The following is a 9779-nucleotide window of genomic DNA, read 5'->3' on the forward strand; positions in this document are numbered from 1 at the left end:
TACCTAATACATGTTAATTTTTTCATCTCCTTTCTCTCCTCTCCTCCAACTCTTGGTCCCATTGCCTTTTGTAAAAATATCTATCTCTTTGTCTCATATTATCTGTCATGAATAACTTGAAAAGTATGGAGATCTCTGTAGCTGTTATTGCTACCATTGCATACAAAAACCTGTGCACTAAACTGGACTGCCCTTTAGGAAGTTTTTGTTGTTGTTGTTAGATTGAGTCACAGTAATATTTATGATGATGAAACTTTCTCTGATGACTGATGATGGGTTTATAGCTCATTTTTGCTTACTGTTATTTTCTGAAAGTTTATAATAGCATCTATGAGTCAGTTGATTCATCTATATATGATTGAATCCATTTTCTGTGAGGATTATGTCTTTCTACTGGATTCTCTGTGGAAAGATATATATGTTACTTATATACAGGGCTGTGATTTTTTATGTCAACTTAAAGATTTAGGAAATTCTGTGAGAACATATTAATGAACTATCATGGCTTTATAGTTCATAACTTTCTTAAGAATTAATTTGTTTGTATTTTTAACTTCTGCCATCTGCTTGGAAAGAAAAAAAGCTTTCCATAATTTTATCATTTGATTATAAAGTAACATGCATTTTCTTTTTTTGTTTGTTTTGTTTTTTTGCAATTCCAGGGATCGAACTCAGGACCTTGCACTTGTGAGGCAGGCACAGTGCCACTGAGCTAAATCCCTGGCCCACATGCATTTTCTTTGGTTGTTTTACTGGCTCTTCTGGTCTTCTAAACTGTGGGTATTGCCCAAGGACCTGTCTTCCACCTCTTATCTTCTCCATAGTCACTCTCTCCATGAGCTCATTTATTCTGGTGATGATAGATTCAGCTATTATTTATGTTGACTTTTAAAGCTATTTATTCAAACTGATCATTTTAGTTTCATCAGATCTACAACTTAACTAATCTCTGTATGTCAACTGTCTCCACTACCTGAGGTCATTTATATTTGTCTTTCCATAAATCTGTCTTACATGTTACTATCTGGCTTATCTTAAATCATTCATCTTTATTATTGTCTCTTGTAGTAAGTGAGCCTGTAGGAACTTCATTTTGTCCTTTGTTGTAAATTTAGGTTCCTGTGCCATTCATTCATTCATTTATTTGTTTTGGTATCAGGGATTGAACTCAGGTCCTTGCAGTTGGGAGGCAGGTGGCTGCACCACTGAGCTAAATCCCCGGCCCTGCTGTGCCTTTTAAGGCTGTAAGTTGTACAGTTCTACACTTTCTCACTGTTCTCTCCTGGTATTCAGTTTCGCCTTTTTCTCCTGGTCCCTTAGCAATTAGACCAGTTGCTCTTTGTCATGGTTAATGAACCTTGTTGATATTATCCATTTGTTTATGGAATGCCCAACTGCAGATCTACTTTATTCTGACCATCTCAGGTTCCTAAGATTATTGTCTAATTATGAAGTTTTTTTTCCCCACTAAGGTAACGTTTCGTATTTAGTTCTATCTTCTCACCCTACTAGAGTTGAACCCAGGGTCTCATACATGATAGGCAAATACTACTCTACCACTGAGCTACATGTCCAGCCCTTTTTATTTTATTTTGAGATGGGGTCTCACTTAAGTTCCCCATGCTGGCCCTGAATTTGGGATCCTTCTATCTCAGCCTCCTGAGTAGCTAGGATTACAGAAGTGCACCCTTGTGTTAGGCTGGCATTTAGTTAGTTCTTTAACAGTTTTTACTATTATCTCGTTTTCTTCACTACTTTGTAAATTCTGTGAGGGCAGAGACAAATTTTATACCTCTTTGCATTTCACTGCCATGAAGTACTAGGTATGTAGTACAGGCCTGCTGATAAATTGTTTTAACTATACTGTATTTCCAAATGTGTACCTTGACCTTTGCATTTTGTAGTTTAATCATTTTTTATCAATTATAAGTTGCATTAATTCAAATCCTCATTTCTAGGGAAACAAAGTTTATAAGACAACATTTTTCAATCTCATCAAACTGAACACTTCTTTTTAAAAATAAATACTTTGTAACATCTACTTTATTATCCTGAAAAATATAGACAATGAAACCTATTTATGAAGAATATAATACCTGAAATATTAAACCATAAAAGAAATGGATTTAATAAAATAAAATCTTAGATATTTTAGGCTGTAAATGCTTAGGCATGACTACATCAAATGCTTGTATTTTATACAGAATCACTGTGAGCCAATTATATATGCAAACTGAAGTATGTTTTTATATTGAAAAATATCATAAGTGGTATTTGTTTTATGAGTGCAGTTTTCTGAAAGGGGAAACAACTTTTGACAAAGTTCTAAACCTTTGCATTCCTCAAAAATTCAGCACATATCAATAGTATGTAAGACTTTATTATGTTTATAATTAATATGGAGTTAGTGTAGACTCACATAAATATATGCAAGATTTTTCCTTACACCACTATACATAAATTGAAAGTGATAGAGACAATTCTTTGTTTTGTGTAACTGTCCCACTTCCTGTCCTTTTGCTTCTTGCCCACTAAATATCAGTTACACCCTATCTACTCTAGTAATTATAATAACTGTAAATTCCCCCACCAAATTTCCAAAACAATTAAAAACATTTCAAGTTTCCTAAATCATTAAAAACTGCTATTACACAATTGTAGTTGATATCAGCCTAAAAGTGGCAGAAAGATGAATTGGCCAAAATTGATGAAATAGGTCAATGGCAAATATCCTGTAGTCTTAAATGTGATAGGAATTGTTAAACTTTTTATTTTGTTAGTATTTTTAAAAATTTTATAAAGGAATTGTATACAAATTGGAGTGGTTAGCATTCAGTGCATGGATGTATCTCTAAAAATACACCAAACAACACTGAAGTAAGATTCTTTGGGAAAATCTCAAGCACATTTGAAGATTACATGAGAATGTCAAGGAGAATAAAAATGCAGAAAAGAACGCAAATAAGTGTGTGGGAACACATGCTCTGTTCATGTGAAATCTACAGAAGTTTGCAGAAAAAGGCTAATTAAAAAGAACAAGTGATTTTGTTTATTGGCTGACAAACATTGTAATTTTGTAAATTATATTCATCAGAGTATGCAGAATTATTTAATTTCAAACTGTCTTGATACTAGGATATCTGTGGTGATTATACAATAAAATAAAAAGGAAATCATGAATACTATAGAAAAGTAAAGATTGGAAGACATCAGCCTTCATCAGTAGTAGAAGCAAAATGATTGCATCAAAAAGTAAATTAGCTTTCAGCTTTTTGGTTTAACTTTCAGTGGAGGTAAAAGTGCACCTTTCTTTGGTCTTCCCAAATCTGGGTGCATCTAACATTGGCCACTTCCACCATGCCACCCAAGTTCAACCTCAGTGAGATCAAAGTCATGTACCTGAAGTGTACTGGCAGTGAGATCGGAACCGCATCAGCCCTGGTCCCCAAGATCAGACCCTTGGATTTGTCTAAAAAAAAAGTGGGTTTTGACATCACCAAGCCAACTAATAACTGGAAGCATATGCAGATTGCAGTGATTCTGACCATTCAGAATGGACAGGCCTAGATTGAGGTGGTCTTGTATCTGTGCCGTAATCGTCAAGGCCCTCAAGGAATCTATAAGAGACAGAAACAGAAAAACATTAAGCTTGATAAAAATATCACTTTTGATGAGATTGTCAATGTTGCCTAACAGATGTGGCACTAATCATAGCCAGAAAACTTTTTGGAACCATTAATGACATCCTGGGACTGCCTATGCGGTGGGCTACCATGTTGATGTCTGTCACCTTCGTGACATTATAAATGATATTAACATTAGTATAGTGTAATGCCCAGCTAATTTAAGAAGCATAAGAGAAAATATTTCAATAAAAGATCATCTGACCAAGAAAATAGATTACATACTTACAATGCCATAGAAAATGTCCATCTCTCCTCTAACAGGGTTGGTATGTCTAACCCTTTTCTTTATATATTTAACAGTGTATCAGCAGTTCCAGAAGGTCTTAAAGGATAAGTAATTGATAAACACTCCAGATAATCCTAGTTAGCACCAATTGGTTTCTGTTGTAACTGGAGTGAACATGACGAATAAAACATAAGAACTCTTTTTCCACATACTACTGACAAGATCTTACTTAGATTTGTACAGATAAATATCATATTGTAAATCTCCAAGGGGAAAAAGTTTGGGAAACTGAATGGAGAACTTTAAAACCAAAGCAAAGAAGTGGTTACCATGACCATGTACAAAGTTGTGAAAACAAATTAAAAAGAAACAGAAGTTATGGCAACTTCATGCCGTACACCCATAGGAAGCATCCACATACTAAATTTATCTGAGAAAAGAAGGGTCATTGCCCTCACAGAATTATTTGGAATGTTTATTAAGAGCAGCTGCACTTAAAATAATAAATATTTCAAAAAATGCTTGTACTTTTATCTGCTGGTGTCCAAATTAGAAACCATATCTCCTAATGATGTTAAAAAAAATGTAGCATTACCTAAATGGGTGAAACTCTTTGCTAGTATGAAATTCTGATCATCAGTTATAAACAATTCACAGCACTAATAATATAGTGAAAAAAATCTTTGAAGTTCATCAGTATGAAATGCAGTTAAAGCTATCCATTCAAGGTTTATGCTTTTTAAAAATTATTTTTATTAGTACATGTTTGCAGTACATAATGATTACATTAATCATGGGGAGCTGATACATATACAAGACACACCTCAATTATTGAACTTCCCTTTCCTCCTCCTCATTCATTTTCCCCTTTCTTCATCTCTTGGTTCTTTTCCCATTTTTAAAAGATCTCCTATGAGTTCAACAGAATAATAGGTTGTTTGTCCTAGGATGGCAAAGTAGGTACAGCAGTTTGTATGTGCTCCCCAAAGTTTATGAACACAGGAAACTTCTTTTTCCCCTTGTATTAGAGAGATTGAACCTGGGGCTTTTACAATTAACTATACCTCCAGCCCTCTTTTATTTTGAGTCAGAATCTCACTAAATTGCTAAATTGCCCAGGATGATGCTGAATTTGGGATTCCCCTGCCTCACCCTCCCAGCATGCCAAGATTACAGGTGTGCACCATTATGCTCATGTGGGAAAACAAGTGCAGCTGTGTTTGGGAAGGAGATGGGACTGAAATGATAATTAAAAGCCCTCATGAATGGATTAAAATCGTAATCATGGAAGTGGGTTATTGCCAGAATGGATTTGCAGTTAGTTATAAATGCAAGTTTGTCTCCACTCTCCCTTTTTTTGTTCTTTCTTGCATGTACTCTGTTGCATTTCTGCTTTCCTCCATGAAATGAGAGGATGAATTCTCTCATCAGATGTGGGCCTCTTGACCTTAGACTTCCCAGCCTCTAGAACTATAGAAATAAATTTCTTTATGTAGCCTCAGTTATTCTTTTTAAAATTAATTTTATTGGTACATTGTAGGTATATAATATGACATTTATCATTAGAAATTTGTGCCTTTCCATAATCTATCTTGGTTCTTATTTTTTCCCCATTTTCCTGCCCTCCAACCCCTCTGTCCCTCCCTATTTACAGAGACTTTGTTTCCATTTTTTCATTTTCTCATATTAATTCCATTCCTTTTTTCCTTCCCCCTACCCCTCCCATTTCCCCTTCCTTTTTGCCCTTTTTTCCCTATTTTGCATTATCTATTATACCTTTTAGTCCTTATTTACATTTTCGGTTTCTCACCAGAGAAACTATTTGGTATTTACACATGTGTGTCCTATTTAGGTATTCTTTTATAGCACCACAAAACAGTCTAAGATGGTGGGTGACTCTACTGAGTGTTAATAATAGGTCCATGTTATTGATACTATAAGACCCACAAAGGAACGTGAAAAGTCTGAATTATCCTAAAAACTGTCAAGGAGCATCACCCATTATGTGGTAGGATACTCTAGCCAGGGGAAGAAACACAAGTGTGTTTAATTAAATGACTTATTTCTTTTCTCACCATTTACAAGAGAAGGGGGCATTTTTGTTTTTATAAGGCAAAACAGGAAAGGAACCAAGTGGGAAACAAGATGATAGATAAGAAAATGCCCAGGTTGTTAAAGGAATATTCCAAAACTGATTTCTGTATGGTTAAGACCAGCACTGGAGACAAAGACCTGGCAGGAGAGCCTATCAGGTAGATGATCCAGATTCTTCCTCTCCTACACCAAGGCAGTAATTTTCTTACCTGTTCACAAGCTGAAAGAAGAGTTAGCCAAAGTGGGCAGTTTATGATTGCACACAATTTCTGGCAGTTTATTTATAATGTTACCTGAAGAAGCAGTTGTTAATTCTCCCTCAGCAATTGAATCTCTCTACTTAAAAGGAACGGGGGTTGGGGATGAGAATTCTGTTTGACTGCTTTGCCAGTTTATGAAGCAAATGGTAAACTGATATTTAGTTGCTTCGTTTAAAATTGGGAAAAAAAGTTTCCTGGAAAAAGGAAGAAAATAGATTACTTCTATGGTTTATTTCATTGCATTTCTTTCATTCATTCATTCATTCATTCATTCATTCATTTATGAGACAGGATCTCTGCATTTCAGGCTGGCCATGAACTCGTTACATTGCCAGGCTGAACTTTAAGTGATGTTCCTGCCTCAGCCTCCCAAGTGCTGGAATTAAAGGCTTGTGCCACCACACCAGGCTATATGGTAACATTATCACTTTCAGAGGAAGGTACACAAACATTGGTTGTCATGTAATCGACCTTGCTTTCTTCGCAGGTTAGCTAGAGTACAAAAGTAAAGAGGAACAAAAATTAACTGCTAATTACCATAAGAATTTCTCCATCTCTGTGAAATCCAATGTCTTGCAATTAAAATGTAGTTGATAATTTTAGAGAATTTCTTTCAATATTGATACATAAATATTCACTTCCAGATAAAAAGGGATTCAGGCCTGGTGGTGTACTGCTGTAACTACACCACTTGGGAAGCTAAGGCAGGAGGATTTCAAATTTGAGTCCAGCCTGGGCTACCAGTGAGATCATATTTCAAAATAAAAATAGATTAAAAGGGACAAGTTTCAGATATTCCAGGGAAGTTCCAATAAAATGATAATTCTGAGGATTTGGGTCTAAAATTTATTATGTTTGCAATATATAATAAATACATTTATCCTGATGAATTGGTGCATATATTTATCATTTAAAAATATTTTTTAACATCCAGAGGTTTAGTTACATGACAAAAACACGAAGTGATATCCTGAACAGAGAGAGAACTCTGGTTAGTGAAAAAAATGTTTATATACTTTAAAATAGTTGTTAAATACTACAAACATCACAAAATGCAGAAATAAAATCAAAATGTTTTGATTAATCAACCATTAAGTAGATGAGTTTATATTTTAATCATGGTTAATCTGATATGAAATCAGTTATTTTGCCATTTTTCATATTCTAAAATGTAATGTTAATGCAAGTTACTTCTAGTCCCAAAAAGAAAGTTTTATAATTAGGTAGGTCATTTTTTGGAGGTGACGATACATCCCATTTCCAAGTAGGGGATTATCAGTGACTAAGAAGTGTTCTTCTTGGAATACAGCAGTCACCACATGATGCAGAATTGACCATCAGACTATGGATGATAGCAAGAAAGCAACTTTTCTTCTAGTCTAGAACTCCCAAATAAGAGATCAGAATAAGGTTTAATTGTGTAATTTTTTTTGCTCAGAACCCTTCCTTTTAGCATTCTATTACATGCATTTTAAATTTTCATTTTTAAAATTAAAACAAAATTTTTGGTACCAGGGATCAAACTCAGGACCTTGTGCTTGTGAGGCAGGCACAGTACCACTGAGTTAAATCCCCAACCCTATTACTCCCATTTTTAAAGTCACAGTTTTTACGGTGGCCTACAAATCTCTGCTTAATCCCTTCCCTGTCCCTTTGTTCTATTGTTTTTCTAACCTCTTGTTGTATTAGTTTTGTCTTTTATGGTGCTGCGGACTGAATCTAGGGTCTCAGCAAAAGTTATACAAGAGAACCACATGCCCAGGTTTTTTCTGTTTTTTTACTTCATTTTTTTTCAGCCCCTCTGTCATTGTTGCTATTTCTTGAATACCTCAGACATACTTTTGTCTTGGGCCTATTGCACTGGCTATCCCTCTGTCTTAAATGTTCTTCCTCTAGATATCTATGGGCCTTACTTTCTTTTGTCTTTTCACATCTTTCCTAAAATGTTTTCTGTTCAGTAAGGACCACTCTGATTACCTCATCCTTTACCACAATATTCTATGTTTTCATAGCACTTACCACCTTTCAACAGTCTGCCTGACTGCTTGCCTCTCTGTTTCTGTCTTTCTCTAATAAATGTTTAAAAGTTACTGGGGCTTGAATCCAAAGCCTCATACATAGTAGGCAAGGGCTGAGCTGTGTATAGGCCCTTTTAATTTTAAGACAGGGTCTTACTCAATTTTTTTTTTTTTTTTTTGTACCAGGGATTGAACTCAGGAACTTGTGCTTGTGAGACAGGTAGCAGCACCACTGAGCTATATCCCCAGCCCAGGGTCTTACTCAATTATCCAGACTGACCTTGAATTTGTGACCTTCCAGCCTTAGCCTCCCAAAAGGCTTGGATCAGGTGTGTCTTGCTTATTATATTATCTGCTCTGCTCACATCCTTCTCACTGGAGTGTAAACTCCATAGAATTTTTTTGTTGTTGTTCCAGGGATCGAACTCAGGAACTTGCACTTGCTAGGCAAGCACAGTTCTATAGAGATTTTTATATGTTCTATTTACATGTGTAGGGTCACTGCTTAGAACAGTGTCTTGCACATAGCTTGTGCTTAATATTTTTTGAATGAATGAGCTCTTTCTCATATCTTCAGAGATTTATTTTGATATCTTTATTTTATTTTATTTTATTTGGGTACCGGGGATTGAACTCGGGTCCTTGTGCTTGCAAGGCAGGCCACCGAATGGCTGAGCTAAATTCCTGGCCCTATATTGATATCTTTAGCAAGTAAATAGAATCCTTGTGCCTAATATTATTGAATGGTGGCTCTGTGTATTAGCTTTCTGTCCCTGTGACATAATATCTGACATCTGCTTAGAGGAGGAAAAACTTGTTTTTATTCATGATTTCAGAGGTTTCAATACATAGACAACTTGTTCTTTTGCTGTGGCCTGTGGTGAGGCATAGGTGTGGTGGAGCAAAGCTGCTCAGTTTAAAGTAGCCAAGAAGAGAGATAGGGAGAGTTGGAAAGGAAAGGGCCAGGGCCATGATACAGTCCACAAAGTTGCACCCCCATGACCCACTACCTTCAGCTAGGCCCCATCTTCTAATTTACCCTCATCTCCCAATAATGGAAGCAAATGATAATCTCATCAGTAATTAATCCAGTAATAAAATTAGAGTTTTCATGACCAATCGCCTTCTGAAAGCCCCATTTTTGCAACTGATTTTTTTTTTCTACCACTGGTTGTTGTTTGTTTGTTTGTTTTTCAGCTTTAATTGAGTTTATTGGTACATTTTAGGGATACAGTACAGTTACATTCTGATTTTTTATTTTTTTTTCTTTCTTTTTTTTTTTTTGGTACCAGGGATTGAACTCAGGACCTTGTGCTTTTGAGGCAGCCGGCAGAACTACTGAGCTAAATCCCTGCCCCTGAAAGCCCCAGTTTTGAACATAGGAGACTTTTGGGGGACATTTTAGATCTAAACCATAATATTCTGGGAGATAATAGGTAGATCTTGGTTTATCTGAGTAACAGTACACTCCTTTTGAATAGAGTGACTTCTCTAT

The 9779-nt window shown here is 35.6% G+C and overlaps 1 pseudogene; it reads left to right on the forward strand.

Moving 5' to 3' along the window:
* Positions 1–3312: 3312 nt before the first annotated feature.
* On the forward strand, positions 3313–3922 carry LOC104852274 (annotated as a pseudogene).
* The last annotated feature ends 5857 nt before the right edge of the window (positions 3923–9779 follow it).

The sequence above is a fragment of the Fukomys damarensis genome, unplaced genomic scaffold, assembly GCF_012274545.1.
Source record: "Fukomys damarensis isolate Sample0158 unplaced genomic scaffold, DMR_v1.0_HiC HiC_scaffold_2, whole genome shotgun sequence".
Classification (NCBI taxonomy): Eukaryota; Metazoa; Chordata; class Mammalia; order Rodentia; family Bathyergidae; genus Fukomys; species Fukomys damarensis.